The 21,024-nt window shown below is 37.9% G+C and overlaps 1 long non-coding RNA gene across 1 annotated transcript in view; it reads left to right on the top strand.

Annotated features, from left to right (window-relative positions):
• The window catches only part of LOC149588658 (uncharacterized), a 422,944-nt gene extending 406,646 nt beyond the window's left edge, over positions 1–16,298 (top strand). The window contains exon 3 of the long non-coding RNA XR_016379805.1: positions 16,193–16,298. This is a non-coding gene — a long non-coding RNA (uncharacterized LOC149588658). The remainder of the gene's footprint in view (positions 1–16,192) is intronic.
• Positions 16,299–21,024: the final 4,726 nt, after the last annotated feature.

Here is a 21,024-nt window from a genome sequence, read left to right as displayed (position 1 = left end):
TGTACACGTCAGGTTTTGGTACATACCTCACTGACGGTGTCATTATGTTAAATATGTAATGGTTTTAAACATTTCTTAGCAAAGTCCTATTGCCTACTGCTGTCCTAAAATCAATAAACTCGGTTCGGTAAGTGTAAACTTCTTAAACACGCTCGTCAAAGCTTCACGCTCAACAGGAGGTTACTTGCTTCTTCTGTATACACAGTTCCTCTTGAAGAATCAGGCTGTACCGAGGGGTTAGTCACTTGAATAGTCAGATGTACAAAACCGCAGAAATCGATTACTTGATTTCTAGGATTCTTATTTCTTAGAAAATCATCAGAAATCCAAATCATTCTTAGAAAATCATCAGTTATCAAAATCATTCTTAGAAAATCATCAGAAATCCAAATCATTCTTAGAAAATCATCAGTAATCAAAATCATTCTTAGAAAATCATCAGTAATCAAAATCATTCTTAGAAAATCATCAGTAATCAAAACCATTCTTAGAAAATCATCAGTAATCAAAATCATTCTTAGAAAATCATCAGTAATCAAAACCATTCTTAGAAAATCATCAGTAATCCAAATCATCCTTAGAAAATCATCAGTAATCAAAATCATCCTTAGAAAATCATCAGTAATCAAAATCATTCTTAGAAAATCATCAGTAATCAAAATCATTCTTGCGGGTAATCAAGGGTAATCAGAAATCTCCGATAATCACTGGAAATCACATGAAACCTTGAGAAAATCAGAAATAATCACATAATCTTTTGTAATCACCTCGGGAATCACACCTGTCGTGAAATAATCACACGTTATATATCGAGGAATTCGAAAATCCAAAATAAAAATTAAAGTCAGTTGAAATAGAAATAATCACTGCATTCATCGAAATTCACGAAGAATCCAGTGGTAACAACGGCATTCACCATAAAAATCACCGGGATTCATTGGAATTCAAACAGGAATCACAAGTAATCTGCGGCAATAATGGGAAATCAGGGTAAAGATTATGAAAATCACCTAAAATAATCGTAATCTCAGAAATCAAGGAATTCATTCAGAAGTCATCGGAATTCACATAAAAATTCTGAAATCAGTATTCAGGTGTACAGTACAAAATTTTGGCGAATGACTAGCCCCTCGGGGTGTACTTAATTTATAATTCCTCTACATGGTTTCACGCTTGAAAAATCATGATAAAATTAATAGAACTCTACTTCAATTTTCTAATGAATTAACAGGAATTTATATATCTAGTTAGTTGAAATTCGTTTAATATTAATGTTCCTTACCTTCAGAACCCAATTAATAATTTTCAACCAATTCCATACACACCTGTGGCTTTCCTTTGTTCTTAAAATTTATACAGTCAGGTGAAATGATAACAAGTCAAAAAACTTAAAGGCAAGAAAAAAAGTACTCAATTTAAAAGTAACAATTGGCTTACCTCTTAATAGTGTGAAATGGAAAAAAACATGGTCAGATGTATTTTTCCCTCAAAATCCCATGAATAAATAATTGATTGAAAACCCGATAATGATGTTTTCCTTCATTACATACTAAGTACAATTATACAGAAGCAAGATTGCCTCGCAGTCCCCTTGAAACTGCATTTACAAGCAGTTCATTGTGAAACAAGGACTGTATGTCAAACTGTAGGCCTGCTGAGAGCGTCCTTTCGGAACAAACTATTCATATTGAAGTTTAAAAAATCATATCACAGTTTGTCATTGGTTACTGGGAGCTTGTCATGAAGTGACATAGGTGAAACGTCATAGATTCAGGGTAAAGCGACGCCTGGTGAGGCGCTGTCAAAGCCAAAGTACAAACTAAATAGGACCTAGATGGACTGCAAAATTAACCGAGTGTAGCTAATGAATTTTCGCTTGTCGGTCTAGCTCTCAGGGAGTTTCCAGCATGACGAAGTATAAGCAGTGTCATAGTTATGGAACATTTCTTATAAACTTGTAATGATAGGAATAAAACACAGCCCAGGCTTTTAGATGCAAATACAAATCATACTTTTTAAAACGTGAGGGCCTGGGCCCAATCCGGGGAAAACCAGAAGGGGTGTGAGGAAGTCGCATTTAATTTTTGGGGTTACTGTGAGTCGCCCGGAACTGGTCCGGGGCCCCACACTCCTTCTTTTGACACTAAGGAAAATAATAATGGCCCTTTCTTGTTGTGGTAATTTAGTTAATTACTTTAGTCTATTTCAATAATCACGCTTAGGTCTGTATTTACATCGACATAGCAATCGCTTTATGCTAATATATCCTAATAAACATTTTCTACTTATTATGGAACTAGCGCCTAATAAACATTTTCTACTTATTACTGAACTAGCGCGATTGTTTTCAGAACGGAGGTGCTCAATGTTTTCAGACACTATCTGGAATACCTATTTCTACAAGCTCTATACCACTTGCAATCGCTTAGAAACGCCAATCAGTGGCTGCGTTCAGTAACGCTCAACGGAGGGTCCGTTGAATGCGCATTCGCCACTGAACGATTTTCGGAACTTCCGGTTTGACGTCACGATTGTAAGCGAAGAGGCATCGAAGTCATCGGCTGTAAGAGCCGATTACTTCGTTGAGCAACGCATTTGTGACGTAGCAGCAATGGAGGAAACTTATCTCCCTGAACGATTTCGAGAAGTTAATTTGATGGATAATTTCGGAACTATTTATAAAATCGGTGTACCAGCGATTGAATGCGAATGAATAGTGTCTGTTAATTATTTTATGAAATTTTTTCGATTATATCTATGAAGCTTAAAAAGTTATTGGGTTTTAAAGCTTAAGCCTTGGCTAAGTTACGGGTCAGAGTTTGCTCTTTTTTCGGCTAGCAGGTCCTCGCATATCCATTTCCATGAACTGTAAGCAGACGATAAAACGCAAAGTTTGCAAAAAACCGTTCAGTAGCCTAATACGTCACATAACATCACGTTGATCAACGGTGCTCAACGCGTTTGGTCACCGTTGAGCGTTACTGAACGCACCCACTACAAAAAGGAGGCTAGAAGGGACCAAATTCTTCGCCATCGCCTATGACTCTCCCCCTCTTTGCGTGTTGCCTTGGGCCGTAGCTCCTCCCCCTTATGAAAAATATTGATCGGTACGCCTGAGTGAAATACGTACGTCACTAAAAGTAGCCCAGTTTGTTCCATTAAAATATTAGAAAAAAATAAATTGAGAGACTGCGCTAAGTTACGCCTATAAAATATTGGAGAAACTTATACAATCATGCAATAAATAAACGTGTTAATATTTTGTGAAATTGTGTTTCCAAAACAATCGTTACTGTAATGCATTTGCTTAGAAGAAGACCATTAAACACAAATGGACTGGAATGGGGATACGGCCAGCTTGGGAAATAAAGCGGTGGCACAGGGCAAATGACTAGTTTAAAAATTGCCTGGTCCAGTTTAAAAATTAAATCGGACCACAAAGAAAATTCATGGGTAACCAGAGTCCAGATAGTTTCTCAAATATTAAAACTATCCACTTTAGTTTAGCAGACGATGTGCCCCGAAGGGTTTCTGGCCAAATGTCCAGTATAAAAAAATCCTTATTTCCCACCCTGGATACGGCGCGTGGTTCTTGTAAGGCAGCGTCTCTCTAGCGCCACGCTGTGACCAATATTGAAACCTTTTCCATGAGTTGAAAAATTTCGGGACTCTCCCGCTAGAGGTACTGCCAGGCGAAGCTACTAGAAGAACCGGGGTTTTTATCTTATTCTTATCATTCTAGCATAGCGAAAGTAAGGTCTTACTGGAGTGGCCGTGTGGACGCTCCATGAGCGGCTTTAGCTTGGGTTGGTGCGTAATACAGCGCTGCCATCTGTGTGCTAAAACTTGTACTAAAATATCAAGGGAAGGCATAATTTTTACTTAATTTGGTTATCAAAACAGCAATATTACACCATATTAGTCGCCTTAAGCCGCACCAGCGTGCCAAAGCCAAATTACGCGACCAGTTTAGAAATTAGTTTGAATATTTTTAAATTATTTTTCGTATAGAAGACGCTATAGAGTAGTGTCAGTACGACGTATCCAAACGTCATACCCTTCTATCTCTTAGCTCAGTGTAATCCCCCCTACCAGGCGCGTACAGTATCCCCTCTTACAAAAGCGCGCTTAGAGGGAGGGATATACCGTCTACTCCCCTCTCTACCGACACTAATCTATAGTCGTACGAACAAACTCTAACATGTAGCGCCTCTGGTGGATTCTGTGGCTACACATCGTTACAATTTACGCTGGTTGTAGGTATTGTATCGGCCGCTGAAGTAACATCTTCCTTTCTCTATGATTCCAGTCTATGTTTTTATTGGTCTTAGGTAGAAGAAACGTTACATCCTAAGTGCTAAAACTTAAAAGCGTTTCCATACGCTTAGCCATAGTGAAGGACTTCGTATGTTTATGAAAACAAGAATTCTATTCAAACCTTATTCCGAATATACAGTAGTTACATGAAATAATGAATACTTACGTTTTAATGTATAATAAGGAATAATTTGTAAAATATAGAAAAATTAAGAAAATTAGCTTCTGGTTCTCTATTTTTTAAAAATCTCCGTGATTTAATATGAGTATAGATCTGAAGGCGTTCGACTTTAATTGCAGCGTGAGATTGATCGGTGACGCGAAACACCGCTTTATTCAACAAAGAAAAACTATTCAATCTCTATAACATACGTAAGTTCAATATAACAAACAATTTTAATGTTAAATGTAAATTTTAACAGAAGAAAGGGTTAAAATTAGGTTTGCAATACAAGATGTATGCACAGAACGTAATAGAGGGTACAAGGGATAGATTTAATTTTAGACGTAGGAATGGAGAACGGTTAGTATTTGCTTCAGTCCGACTCATAGTCCAGTATAGAGCCTCTCCCTCCAACACGTAACGAAAAGTTTAAATTATCTTATTTTCTCACTTAAACTACGTTTTGATGACGTTGCTGACGGGGACGGCGAAAAAATACGTAATTCCTTTTTACCTCTGTCGCTATGACCCGCCTCTTCTTTCGTACCCCCCCCCCGGTCCAAGGGAAGGGGGTCTGGGACTTTGACGCGTGCCCACATTACTCTGTTCTCCATTCCTATTTCTAAAATTAAATCCATCCCTGAGTGTACTAAATAGTCCATTGAGATGATTAACGTATGAAAAAAAACTTAATTTTTAATTAGAAGCAAATTACATTAAAAGAAAAGTTCAGGTAACATAACATTCTACCAAGAAGCGATATCTATCTTAAGGTATAAGATATTCGCGCGCCACAGTCCCAGTCCCCCTTTCAAAATTCAAGGGGACGTAAAAGGAGGCCGGCCTATTTCGCCTCTCCTCAGTCCGAAAATTAGTAATTTTCGTCATTCGCGTCGCGCTGACGTGAGTTTTCAAAAACCAATGAGATGTTGCTTGTAATTTAGAGGTGGGATTAACTCCAGACCTACATTTGGACTGGAGATAAAGCGAGAAATGTGCCGAATTTATAACTTCTTCCTAGTAAACTGGATATCGCTTCTTGATTATACCTTAAAAGAACGGCCTTTTTCCAATTATAAAAGGAAAAATATAAAAAAAAATTATCTCTTATTGCAAAATAATTAACATATAATTGATCTTAAAAAATGAGGAGTATTGCGCTGTCATTGACTTATTGGCGTCTGCTAAAACGAACCCTTAATCTTAGCTTGTGAGAATTCAACCAATCCCTTATGGGGTAAGTGGTTCGATTTAGCATACTCCACTAAAGCAATGGCGGCGCAGTAGTCCTCGTTTTTAAGACTATTTCCTTTTATATTTAGAAAAGGCCGTTATTTTAAGGTATAATGTTACGTTACCTGAACTTTTCCTTTATAGATTGATTTTGATATAAAATGTAGAAAATTTGTATTAATACTAAATAATTATTTTCTTTCTCTTTTCAACCCAGAAAAGAAATTCGATAAAATGCTTAAAAATACAGTAATTCGGATATTCTTCTATCAGGAGGTGAGTATAAGTACAACCATACTGAATTCTAAATATGGAAATTTGAAGCCCAGATTACCAGCTTCAACCAACAAGATGGGCCACATCTTTATCTACTTAATTAGCACATGCATGAAAAGGAAAGAAATATTTAACAAAATACAATAAGTATTTTTAATCCCAATTTGGGCGCAATGACTTTCATAAAGCTAAGATAAAGGAGAATGTATTAGAAGGGAGACTCGGAGTTGTCATGTATGGGTTCAAAGTTGATTATTAGGGCTGCGCGCGCAACACCACTGTATGTATATAAACCGGTGTTATCAGTAACCCGGGTGTCAGATATGCTTATCGCGCTTTTGGAAACAGTTAATAAAAAGCTCAGTTGCAACTACTATTGTTATTATTTCCGGACTTGACAGGAGTCAGTCAAAATGCCATGCAAAATGCTGTTATCATGGTCACCGGTGCCCCCTCACGGTAAGCACAGCCCACTCGATCACGCAAGTTGCTATAGTGCAACTTGCGTGATCGAGTGGGCTGTGCGGTAAGAGAGCTTGCATTCTCGCGCATGCGTTTAAGTCTCCCTGCTCCAGTCTCATGAGCATGTTTATAATTTTGAATATCCCTCGTTTACAACATCTATCCTTGGAAGAGGGAAGTACTTCTCTCTTCCAAGATCTATCACGGGAAGCGCGCCTTCACCAACAGCTTCGCGCGCCCCAATTTTTTAATTTAGCAATATAATTTAATTCTATGAAACATACTCATTTAAAGTTAAATAGTTATAATTAGCTAATATGATTATTATAATTAAAAAAAATTATATTATTTAAGTAATAAATTTAACGATAGTAATTGTTGAGAGATTCAATAGAGGGCAACATGAGATGTCATAAATAGACTGCAAACTTCGTCTAGTTTGTTGTCTGCCTATTGCAAGGTCTAAGGCTTAACGGATGATCGATGATTAGATAGTTTAATCAGGTGTTTAAATGTAACTTAAAGGGCTCCTTCGGACCATTAATGACAAACGCAATCAACATACTCATGGTTTAATTAAAGTTAATTAAATTGAATTGCTCAAAGATAATTATAAAATTAAATCAACAACTCAACTATCTGCTCAACGATAATTAGGCTAGTTTTTGTCAGTTTTGCTGTTTATTTAAACGTAATTAAACAATGGTTAAATACTGCAGCGTGTATGGGTGTAAAAATAATGCCACAATGAGTGGTGTCCGCTTTCACCAATTTCCACGCGACCTTAAATTGTCGAAACAATGGGATATAGCTTTAAAAATGGGTAAACCACACACCAAGTCCACGGTTGTCTGCTCCTATCATTTTAAAGAAGAGGATTACCGCCCTCAACCGAAATATGAACATTCAGGTATGTTTTAAGCGTATAATATTAATTTAAAACCAATTATAACAAGAGTTATTATTGTAGATAAGTTAAGTTACCCTCCCAGACTTGGACCTTTGACTGTTCCTTCCAAAAAACTCCCGTTAAGGAAACATGATCAACAATAGTTTAAAGCTAATGGGAGATTGGAAAGACTGAAAAAAAGGAAACTGCTCTCACAATCTCCAACTTTGCATGCAAGTGAAACAGCTGAAATAAATGGACCAGCAGACGCAGAAATTTTAGCTGAAAGATTGGGGATTGATACTGTTCAACAAACTACCGAGCAAACTACGACCGACAAATGCACCACTCCAAACCCCAATGATAAATGCATTACGGTCAACACCTTGGAAAATCATACATGTTATGTTAATGCTTCTAATGGAATATTGAATGCCACCTCTATAATTTCATTAACTGGATTACAAAGTACTGGTCTATTTGATGCGATTGTTAAAAATATTAATAGTGAGTTTCCTAGCCGCATCTCAATGAATGTTCGAGATAGGGTATTTTTGACACTCATGAAGCTAAAACTTGGCATTTCATTCACCGCTCTATCAGCTTTGTTTGGAATAAGTAAAGTTCAGACCTCAAATAATTTTAAATTAACTCTTACGCAGTTGGTTTCGGTTCTCGAATGCGCGATAAAATGGCTAGATAAAAATGAAATTATGAAATGTATGCCCAGATGTTTTGCTGAGTTTCCTAATACAAGGGTAATACTAGACTGTACTGAAGTCGAAATAGAGAGACCCGCGTGTCTTCAATGCAGAATAAAAACGTACTCTCACTACAAAGGAAGGAACACGATTAAGTTGTTGGTCGCTATCGCACCTTCCGGTGTTATAACATTTGTCAGCAAAGCTTTTTGTGGAAGATGTTCCGACCAACAAGTAACGTCTGAAAGTAAAATATTGGACATGTGTGAAGGTTTCATAGATGGGATTATGGTTAACAAGGGGTTTGCCATAGAAGATCTTTGCAACGAGCGTGGTCTAGAACTAATAAGACCACCCTTTCTAAAGAAGAAAAAGCAATTTACAAGGGAAGAAGTTTTGCGAAATTCCAAAATAGCTGCTGCGAGAGTGCATGTTGAGAGAACGATAGGTAGAATGAGAGCTTTTAATTGTTTAAATAAAAAATTGCCTTTTGATTTATTGCCCTATGCTAGTTCAGTGATGACCGTGGTATCTGCTGTTATTAATTTATCAACGCCAATTTTGGCTAACGATAAATTTTAAATGTTTCTCAAAAATTTGTCCCAAGCTTGTTAAAACCAGTGAAAAAAATGCAAATAAATAATGCACCCAAGACTCCTGAAATTTTGTAAAACAATTTTATTAAATAAATTTGTAAGATTCTATCACATTTTAAGGAACTTAAAAATATCACTTCAGCCTTATTTGCGCCATTACATTCCGTCCTTTTTATTCCATTTCAAATAATTTGGAATGTAGTAATTAAAAAAAGTAATTTGTAATCTTGGTAAAAGATTGTTAATAAATTTTTGGTCTTTAGGCACATCAATAACAAAACAATCATCTTCCAGTTTAGAATAAATTACAAAATGACAACTTTGAAGTCATAAAAGGGCCAGACTAAGTTGCACTTGCCCATAATACATATTAAACAAAAAGTATTTAATTATAATTTGGAATTTCAATTTAAATTTATACAGTTTTTTAAATGCCCATTGAGAATGAGAGTCTGTCACTGAATGTTGAAGACTGGAGTCTCTGCCAAGTGATTTAAATTTCAGAGCCTCTCTGTGGGAAAGGGGGAATTAAATTAACAAGACTTACAAACTGACATCATCCTTAAATGAAAAGTTAAATCAAGGTATTGAAGGTTTAATTAACGTTACTATGAAAGTATCAAATAAAAAATTTACAACTTAAGCTCATCAATAAAAAGAACATTAAGATAATTATTAATTTGCCTTTCCTATAATGGGGGTAGTAAAACTGTACCAGTCGAGAAAGAACATACATATAATTTTGTTTAAGAATGGACTAGCAATATTTTACTATTTTGTCTTCCTTAAACTTTGTATTCTGGCAGCTCTGTTGCCAAGAGTTTTTTGTTATTTTGGCAACCTTGACCATCGTCACCAAAGCAATGTTTTTTCCTAACCTCAGGCTCATACGCGAAAATGCCATCAGCGGAAAAGATGAGAAGGCTTCGTTTGATTCCAGAATACAGAGAAAGAGAAAAATGTCGAAGACGAGAGAGATATACAGCAAATAAGAAGCTAAAGAGGCAGTTGGTTTTAGAATCTCCTGCGAGTCAGGACCCATCAACTAGTCAGAGTACAAATATTAGTTTCCAGTTCACTCATAGAACAGATTTTGTTAATTACTTATTTAATTAAACTGTAAACCAAATTCTTACTAGATTGGTTTTATTCACAATCGGAATGCTATGTTATAAACAATGGAAAAAAACCGAAAATTTTAAATTTGCCGGGGTCAATGAATATAGTAATACTAATTCTACTCACTAGAGGGCGCGCAAAAGTGTAATCTGGCCGGGGCCATCTTGTTTTACCTCCCTCCAACTTTCCAGATCGAGTCTCCTCTCTTACATATCCTCCTTGCCAAGATAGATGCAGCGCCGCGCAAATAAAGAAGTATCCTATTACCCCACAGAAGAATCCGGCCCCTAAGATACAAATATAGCCTGCCTCTGCCAGTATTAGGGCTTATGAGAAGTTAAAGGGTATGGGAATTTACAATTTCATATCATATTTTACCACGAAAGTGGTATTATGTTACACTTTCAAGTCTCTACTTTCAAAATATCAAGTTTTTAATATAATTGAACCAAAGTTTCTATTTTTAAAACCCATTGGTAAATCACGAAAACTCACAACAATGTTGTCTTGTCGAGCTTGTTCGCCTACATGATTATTGACATCACTATGACCAGGAGCAGATGACAAAGGAGTCTCGGACGCCAGCTTCCACAATATAGAGGGCAATGGCACCCGCGTACGTCACAGCTGTAGCGGTATCGTTTGCCATAGACGCGCTATCAGACATTATAGCAGACGATGCTTTTGGTGGATTATATCTGGCACCAAAGTCTGCTGGGAATTTGTTTTGTAATAACGGACTAATGGTGGCTACTGAAGTTCGTCTTATCCGATCGCGACATAAATATACACAATATAATTATACTTTATTCAAACAGCTGTAACCGTTGGTATTAAGATAAAAGATAAGACTAGGCCTACATTTTGTGACTTTAAACCTACTAAATAGTAAATTAAGTCCAAACTAGAAGAGAAACCCAGGTAAGCCAAGGCTTAATTAACAATTTGTGCCCACTGGAATGATTGGGCTCGGGTTTTCAAATTATAAAGCAAGGTTTTAAAAGATGCCGAAACACAATCTTATATATGTGTTTTAGGGCCAAAATATTCCGTATGTTTTTGAATTAATTGACTGCTACAAGAGGTTGGAAACGAAATCACTGTCTCTTACTTTTTGGGTTTTAAAAGATCGTGAGTGATTTCTTTTCCCAACCTCTTGTAGCTATCATTTAATTCAAGACGAAATTAAGAAAAAATTGGCACTGAAACACATTTTAGTTTTTTAATAGTGTACATACGTTACTCGCTGGGCTTTTCATTATCAATTTTAGTCTAAAAAAAGATTAAAAAGCCGTTGAAATCCATTTTTAACTCTAATACTCGTTAAGCCTAGGCTAATTATAAGCAGACGATACGTATTTTTAAAGAGAGGCTCCAGACGCGATTTCCCAGATCTCCTTTCGAGACTTTGCAGCCACGCTATTGGTTGGAAAATAAAGCTCAAATTTCCTACGAGAGGGGCACTGGCGTAATGATTTTGGTTAATAACCGTGACGTTCGCGGATCCCATTGCCCTCTACATTATGGAAGCTAGCGTCCGAGACTCCTTTGTCATCTGCTCCTGCTATGACGTGAGGAAAACAAGCGCGAGAATCCTATACGCGCGAGGTATACGCGTCTCGAGCTTTGTCCATGCTTTTTCCCCTGTCTAAACAGGGGTAAGGGAGGGGAGATGGATTGGAAATGATGAAGGGCGAACTGCGGCACCGTATCTCTCCCAGTGTGCCTCGCGCACGCCCCTACCCTTCGGTAGGCGATTGCCAAGTGCTGCCGCGTAGCGCCATTTTATATGTATGAGAACTAGCTTCTATTTTTAAGATAGAGGGAGCGTCCTTTACAATTTCGTCCGGTGCGACCCTACCTAACCGCTGAGGATGCTGGGAGGACAACGGTGCCGTAGGTGGGGGTACAGAGGCAACGCTATAGGTATGGGGGTTTCCACTCCATTCCTCTCTCCTTCAAGGTCTAAACTCTGGGTCTAATAGCGGAGAGAGTGGCACCATCTCGCGTGTGTGACGTCAAAAACAGGGAAACGTTTTAGGCTTTTAGCCTTTTTTAAAAAGTGGATTTCTAATAATTTCATATGAAGCATTTTCAAATGCATATTGCCAAATAACCAGAAATCGGAGAATTAAAAGCTTGATATTTTTGAATTCACAGAAATTAATTCTATCTTTTGTTATATAAATCAGAGGTTTTTCAAACGAAGCTTCTCATACCCTTTAACAAGGGATGAAACTACTATATCTTTTACTAACATATCTAAGGGTTCGGATACTTCTGTTTTTGTGGGGTCGAGTTCATAATTTGCGGGGTCGGAAGTTAGTAAGAAAAAGTACGAAACGCTTTTTGTTAAGAATTTATTTTCTTTTTATGCTATTTAAGAAGATAACGATGTGGCATTATGGCCCAGCCCTTGGGTCATGTTGTTATCTTCAATTTCTAACAAGATCCCACCTCCACCCCTGGTTTTACGGGATGATTGGCGTAAAATCAGTTTAAATGTTTCCATTAATGGTGGCATATTTATTTGAGTCTTTTTATAATAAAAAATATAGGTTGTTTAAAGTTCTCTAAAAATTAACTGTTTGTTTGATTTCAATTCTCAGTTCTTTCCATTATTCTACCTAAAACCTAACGGAGATAGGGATCGTCTTGGCGACTTCGATGGTTCTATTGCGGATATCCTTAAGTCTATCGAAAAGCATTTAAAGTAAGTATGATAGATTTACTTAAACATTCTGTGAAGGAATTTTTTCCTGTTAATATAAAGAATCTTAATATTAATAACTTCACCATTAAGCACAAACACAGTTTCCGCGGACTTTTGGCAGAGATTTTTCAAACTCGCGTTATAAGTTTTTTTACTTATTAATCACATACAAAATCTATATTTTTGAAATCATTATAGGTTGCTCTATTCCTGAAAGATGTTTTAATTTTTGCGTCAGGATAACTTTAAATTATAACAATTCGCTACTTCATGGATTTTATATTTTACTCTATTTTAAAGTTAATTTAATATGTCGGGAGCTTCTGGACCGTGGTCCTTCCTCTGCCGTTACTATATCTAATTAGAAGTACCAGTTCTTTTTATAAACAAGCTTTCAATAAAGTATTAATCTTGGAACAAATTTTCAACATTTACGATTAAAATTTGCACTTACATCAAACTTGAATAAACTAAATAGGCCTGATTTCCAAATACGTGTCGTGTTACACTCGCATCTTTCATCCTAATTCGGTTCGAAAACCATTTTTGAATTATATTGGTTTCCCACTAAAACTTTCGCGAGTTGTACCATAAGCCAATCATTCTCTTAAGTACCCATCTGTGGCTATTTGGTGAAACGTCTCTTAATAATAATAATAATAATAATAATAATAATAATAATAATAATAATAATAATTGTTTATTCGGTTCTCCAATGTTAGTGGTTACAAATTATTAGAGAGGCTAAGTCTTCCCCTTTCATTTACGTCAGCATCATTCCAAGAGATCTAGTGCCAAAAATTCAAGAGAGGTTTTGGTTTTTCCTCGTGGGTAAAACTTATTATGTAACGTTTTAAGATGAGGCTATTTTCTGCGAAATTCAATTATTCTTTTATAGAAACTTGCTGATAAGCCAACCAAGTAGTTTTCAAAAGTTTGTTTTCTAATTGTGTATTTCTTCGAAACATTTTTGCAGTGTTACATTTGAAAATGTAAGTAATTTATCTCTTTAATTAACCCATTTCACAGAATCAATATAAGCAGGAATGTATGGAGGGGTTGGAATGGCTAAGGTCAAATCCTAATCGGAGTGAAATGATCTTGGAAAGAACTGGCGTGGCTTAATTTACGCTAGTGACGTCATAGCCTGACGTAAAAATCGTATTTACCACTTAAATTATTTTCATTCATTCATTGGCTGCCAAAAAAACTTGTTTGCTATAATTCTCCACCCTCTACCCTAGGTCCTCTGCCTAGGCCGAGAGAAACGAATACGAACGCGAACGGCGGCGAATCAGCGCATTTAACTTTAAAAAATCTAAAAGGTCACTTCTGCCATGTCTTTTTTAACGAGTCATGACATTTTTCGCCTTCCGTAGACAGCTAAACAGACGTAGGGGGAGGAGCTACACTTCTAAAAAAAAGGACTCGCCTTATGTTTCCACCATCAAGGGTACAACGTGAGCCCCCTTAGCCATTCGTAGCAAAACCAAACGTTTGAGCGATAGAATCAGAGCTGTTCTAATTAGGTGGCAACTAATTAAATTAAAATTAGCAATTAGATAAATATTTATGAATAATTAATTAGCCAATTAGCAATTAGACATAGAAGCTAATTATATTCAATAAAAAATTAGGCATTTATTTTTGAAACTAGTTAATAACTTGTCTAATTAAGTTTCATCATGTTAAACTAGTTTTGTCTCATTTCTTCATTTTCTTGCCACAGTTCCTATAGTGGACTCCGGTATAGTAAATCCATGGGTACTGCAATTAATTCAAGAACGAAAAATAGTCGAATTTTCGAAATGGGGCATTTACGATTTAGGAAAGAGTCTTAGACTTTTGATTTCACTGATGGGAATTCCATTTACGAAGAGAGAGTACTAGTATTCTCTCTCGTTTTGAGGGGCTGATAAATTTAATAAGATAAGTGCCTTTCCGATGCGTACTAATTAATGAGAATTACTTCCCAATTAGCAGTAAGGTAATTACAATTGAATTACCATTTTCTATTCGTAAAAGATGCCAATTGATTAGAAATGTTAATTAGCACAGCTCTGGATAAAACATCTTTTTAAATGATACAGAAGTGACATGAGACTAGAAGTGAAGGGCTCTAGCATTGATAGTAGATCCTGGCACTAGTGAACAAATTTGAGGATTCTATGCCGCTTCCCACGCGCCTACACTACTGAGAAAAAAATTGGTCGAGTTCCAAAAACGTTTCCTACCCCCTTCCCCTCAACCTAAAGCCACGGAACACAGAAGCGGGTGCTTGAATCTAGTTCGGCCGTCTACCACCGCGAGCGTCTCACCGTTTTGGAGGGAAAATTCAGAAATCGCCACTAGAGGGCCAACCGTTGGTGTGTTATCAAGAATATTCACTTTCGCCGAGTGAAGAATTTGGTTAGCTCAGTACTTCTGGTCTCATCTCACTTCTGATGATATCATCTTGTAGAACGAGTAGAAAACCGCCACAGATAAATATTTTTCACTCAACAAAGATACTTAAACGGAATGTTTGTTACCTTTCCAAGCCAGTCGTTGCTAAAATGGACCTTAGACTTACTGATAGCGCATCAGTGCTCTTCTATTTTTAGTTTCATTAGTTCCATATTAATAATTTTATGTGGTTGTTAAAAATTACAGTCCTATAGGTTGTGGGAATTGAATGCATACCCCAGCGTTATTTCGTCCGAACGGTCAAAGAAATATGAATCAACGGCAGAGCTGTATTACCCCAAAGCAATAATGTATTCTCAACTATCTCCCACGAACCGGGGAACCTTCCTTTCAAATATTTTCACCATACCTTCATGGGTGAGAAAACATTAAATTTACTTCTTCTCAACTAGGCCAAACTCCAAGTTTGGAAACCAAATTAAATCTCTCCGAGTCGAGACGAGGGCTAGCAACCCAATTAAGACGATTTTTTTTACTTGATATTAATGATTTTGATCGTCAGTAGTTTTAAAAAACGGTATTCCTAAAATCATTTTAAACATAGCTATTGTTAAAGTTTGACTTCTAGCGTGTACCCTTTTTCACAATTTTTGTAAAGTTAGGGTATATCCTATATGTATAATACGATTGATTCACAGTAAATGATAACAAAGCCGCAATTGCGTTAACCTTTGGTGTAAGCCCTGCCTTTGGGGATTAAACGTTTCTCGTAACCCTAGCCGATCGCGGTGTACATCTTAACCCTAACAATGATAATGGAGTAGAGGTCAATATTGCTTTCTGTGAACTGCGAATACGTTTGCTCCGATTTGCCAACTGCGACTGCGGTGACAGACACACAGACACGTCCAGTGCAATACCTCTCCGTCACGTCATCGTCACTCGAAGAGATGAAAATTCAATTCCCATTCCCATACAGCAAAAACTTAAATTTTCCCCATTTCTGTTTTCTATACATTACTTAACTATAATGATTTGCGGTGATAGTTGCAATTTTCGTTAAATTGTCTAGTGAAAGCTGTTCATAATGGAATATTGGTGACGTAAACCCTCTAATTTCGTACATTGTTTTTCAGTTCCTTGGATTGTTATTCATGACGATTTTGATTCTCGCCGCTTTGACGAAATGGTTTGAAAAGTCGAATCAATTTGGATCATTCCTATGGATGTACTTCGCTCCCCTATTACAAACAAGCAAGTTTTAAGCAAAGAATTCGCTTCAATTCCCTCTTCAAACTGTTTTCTTAACGTCCGCAGGTTGGGTTGTAAAACTGAATCATGGAATATCCAAGCATTTACTGAATATTTGGTTTGTTACTTTAATCGTGACGAACAGTGCTCTGTTGTCATTCATCACCGCTGACGTTTTAATCGGCCAGAAAATTATCATTAACAATTTGAAAGACATATTGCGAGTAAAAGACCTTAAATTCTACGCATCTGTCAATTCCGATGCTATGCTTGACTTCTTAAAAGTAAGAAATGTTTTTGAGCAGTTAAGTGCCCAGAGCCAATTTTTGTACATCGAGTCAGTTTGAAATTATGCCAGTGTCATCATCTATACGTAACTTACGAGGTTACCGCCCCCTTTTCGGAGAGTTGTACTGTCAAGGCTAGGGAGCGCGTTCGACGACAGGAAATGACAGCGCCCACAGTAATACCTCTCGTAAATCCCGTATATCATAAGTTGATTAGATATGTTCCATAAGTTTGTCACTGGTTACTGAGACGTAGGTCATAGATTCTCGTAAAGCGATGCCTGATGAGGCGCTGTCAAAGGCTTAGTACAGTCTAAATGGGAAGATGAACTAAAAACCGATTGTAGTCAATTCTCGCGACGTTGTAGAACAAGCTATCAGCAGGGATAGATTTAATTTTCGAAGTAGGAATTGAGAACAGAGTAATCTGGTCACGCGTCAAAGTACCGGACCCCCTTCCACGGGACGGGGGGTATAAAACAAGAGGCAGGTCATAGCGACAGAGGTAAAAATTAATTACGTATTTTTCGCCATTCCAGTCAGCAACGTCATCAAAACGAAGTTTAAGTGAGCCAGTAAGATAATTTAAACTTTTCGTTGCGTGTTGGAGGGAAGGGCTAGACTGGGCTATGGGTCGGACTGAAGTATAACCGTTCTCCATTCCTACTTCTAAAATTAAATCTATCCCTGCTCTCAGTGAGCCTCTAGAGGCTTTACGTCACGTTTCGTATTCTCAGTTAAATATGTCCAGCCCTAGTCAAAACCTTTGTATGAATATGTTCAGCCCTAGTAAAACAGCTGTGCAAGCTTATAGCCAGCCCCTTATCATTCAGTATTAGAGTAGGATCAGTGATGGCATAGGTTTCTAGATTGTAATGCCTTATCTCTTAATAAATTAAGTTTGTTTTAAGTTTATTATTATGATGCACGTTTACTAACGATACACAAACCTCTCAAGAAACCCACACAACGAAACATGGTGCCAGAAGTGGGGTATCGTTAGTTATTTTCAACTTCACTATTTTCGCCGTTCTCTGTGCTCATAAACTTGTTAAGCCTTGGTCGCCACGTTGCCGAAACTCTACGGTACAATGTCACAAGGTGCTACTCCAGTTCCTTCCACAATAGCCTCGTCAATTCCGCCACCAACACCAGTTTCTACTACTACTGGTAAAGTTGCAGAAAATTGGAAGTTCTTTCACTCGCAATGGCTCAATTTCGAAATTGCAACTGGACTTGATAAACAGACGGATCCTATACGCGTAGCTACACTCTTATCTGTTATGGGGAAAGATTGTTTTCAAATATATCAGAATTTGCCACTCACTGCTGCACAAACTGCTACAACAGGAGATATCCTAAAGGCCTTAAGCGATCACTTCGAACCCCAAATCAACGTCATATATGAAAGGTTCATATTTTATTCGGCAAATCAACAAACTGAAGAAACTATAGATCAGTATGTACAACGCTTGAGAACACTTGCTCAATCCTGTGATTTTGGTGCTCTTCTCGATACCTTTATCAGGGACCGCATAGTATTGGGTACGAATAACTCCCAGACGCAATCTAAACTAATCAGAGAATCGAAGCTCACTCTCGACTCTGCTATTGCTATTTGCCGAACTAATGAACTAGCTGATCAACAATTGCAGCGTATCAACAAGACAGACTCCGCATCAGCCTTACACTATATTCAGAAACCATCTCACAAAGGCCATACTAGGGAGCAGATGTATACTTCACCGAAACCTCCAAAAGCGCAACCAAGGAACATGTCTACTAAAGTACAGATGCTTCAAAAACCTTGCTATTATTGTGGCACTGTACACGCTCGGGAAAGAAACAAATGTCCTGCTTTTGGTCAAACTTGCTCAAGATGTCAGTCTAAGAACCACTTTGCTAAACAATGCAAGAATAAGACTTCATCTACAAAAAAGAAGAATTCTAGACTACACTACATTGACAACAACGAAGCTGATTCCTCTGACGCTTCAAATTATGCCATAGAAGATATTTCACTCCTTCAAGGAAAAGGAAAACAATGGTTTGTCAATCTTCAAGTTCTGGGCAAACAGAAATCCTATACACTTAGATGCCAACTAGACAGTGGCTCAACTAGCAATATCTTAACTCGAAAAGATTATGATCAATTGCCTACTGATCAGAAAACGCCACTCACACTCAAGGAGACCTCCTTAACATGCTATAATGGCTCCACCCTAGTTTCACATGGCATCACTACTGTCAACTGCCAATACAACAATCAAGTATTTCCTCTACGCTTCCATGTTGTTACTACTGACAAAGCTTCAATTTTGTCCGGTGGCAGTTGTATTGAACTGGGATTAATAACTGTAAATGTGGACGCAAACAGCTCTGTCAATGCTATAACCACGAATCGACAAACTCCACTCACTAAAGAACAAATACTTACAGAATACTCAGATGTGTTTGAAGGACTTGGATGTCTAGCTGGAGACTGTCATCTTGAAATAGATCCGAATATTAAACCAGTCCAACACAGACCACGTAAAGTTCCTGTAGCTCTGAGAGAGGAACTACAAACTCAAATTAATGAACTCGTCTCTCGGGGTGTTCTTGAAAAAGTCACAGTTCCTACACCATGGATCTCCAGCATGGTCGCCGTACGAAAAAAACGCATTCGAATTTGTTTGGATCCAAAAGACTTAAATGCAGCTCTCAAAAGGCCCAACTATCCTCTTCCAACAATAGAAGAAATCCTTCCACGATTGACTAATGCCAAAGTCTTTTCGGTCCTCGATGCCAAAGATGGTTTTTGGCAAGTCAAGCTAGATTCAGAAAGCAGCGACTTGACAACTTTCTGGACTCCTTTTGGACGGTACAAATGGCTCAGAATGCCATTTGGTCTTTCAACCGCTCCTGAAGAGTTTCAAAGGAGACAACATGAACTTCTGGAAGGTTTACCAGGTGTCGAAGATATTCATGACGACATTCTAGTCATAGGCTATGGAGATACACTGGACGAAGCAATCAGTAACCACGATGAAAATCTGCTCAAGCTATTGGAAAGAGCTCGCGAGAGAAATCTTCGTTTGAATAAAGCAAAACTACGCTTACGCCTCCCTGAGGTAACGTACATTGGCCATGTATTATCTGCTCAAGGAGTAAAACCAGATCCGGAGAAAACTAAAGCGGTACTAGACATGACTCCACCGCAAAATGTCACAGCTCTTCGCAGCTTTATTGGATTTACAACTTATTTGGCCAAATTCCTACCCAAACTCTCAGATTATCTCGAACCCCTTCGTCAGTTGACACACAAAGACGCTCCATGGCACTGGGGAAAGCATCAAAAACAAGCTTTTGACGCAATCAAGAACCTAGTTGTGTCTTTCCCTGTTTTGCGCTACTACAATGTCCATGAACCTGTTACAGTACAATGTGACGCCAGCGACATAGGAGTAGGCGCCACGATTCTTCAAAATAACCAACCTGTGGTCTTTGCTTCACGGACATTGTCTCCTACAGAACGCCGCTATGCGCAAATTGAAAAGGAATGTCTAAGCATAGTCTTCGCATGTCAAAGATTCCACCAATATCTCTGTGGACATCCCAATATCACAATAGAAACCGATCATAAACCGCTTGAGTACATCTGGAAGAAGCCTCTACTCTCAGCACCCAAAAGATTGCAAAGCATGTTACTTAATTTACAGAACTATAACCTCACAGTAACATACAAGAAGGGTCCGGAAATGCTAATAGCTGACTGCCTCTCAAGAATTCCGTTTCCTCTCCAGAACAATCAAGAGGAACAGGAAACACACGCTGACTACGTTGTCTTCTCACTCAGAGAAGAAAAACGCTATAATAAATTTTTGGAGAGCATAGACCATGCTGATCATGTACAAGTCTCTAACAGACAATTGGATAACATCGCACGTCACACTAGCAAAGATCCAACTTTGCAAACCCTGATTCACACAATCGCTAAAGGATGGCCAAATAGAATCGGAAAAGTTCCTTCAGAGATTCGCCACTTTTTCTCGTTTCGAGACGAACTAACAGTTGACCACGGAATTATCTACAAAGGTTCCCGTATTGTCGTGCCACAGTCGATGTATGCAGAAATTAAAGACATCCTCCACTCTAGCCACGTTGGAATAGCAGCGTGTATGCGCAAAGCTCGAGAATCTGTTTATTGGCCGCATATGGAAGAACAAATGAAAGAACTAGTCTCCACATGCGAAACGTGTAATGAATTTCAACGTGCTCAACAAAAAGAACCGTTACTTTCTCTACCTCTACCAGAGTTACCATGGCAAAACGTCTCTATGGACCTATTTACCATTAATGCCAACTCAAAAAAATACCTCGTAACAGTGGACTCGTATTCCGATTTTTGGGAACTAGATCAACTCCCTGATAGTCAAGCTGATTCAGTAGTTGAAGTATGCAAACGCCACTTTGCGCGCTATGGAATCCCAAAAACTGTTCTGACCGATAACGGCCCGCCTTTCAACAGTCAAACCTTCAAAGAGTTTGCTGATCTATGGGGCTTTGCTCACAAGACTTCCTCCCCTTATTATCCAAAAGGGAATGGTAAAGCCGAATCGGCAGTAAAAA

Source organism: Phalangium opilio, unplaced genomic scaffold, assembly GCF_054372755.1.
Source record: "Phalangium opilio isolate 3A_F unplaced genomic scaffold, DU_Popi_V2 ptg000537l_1, whole genome shotgun sequence".
Lineage (NCBI taxonomy): Eukaryota > Metazoa > Arthropoda > Arachnida > Opiliones > Phalangiidae > Phalangium > Phalangium opilio.
The sequence above is the reverse complement of the archived record's forward strand: the minus strand, read 5'-3'. Positions and strand labels throughout refer to the sequence as shown.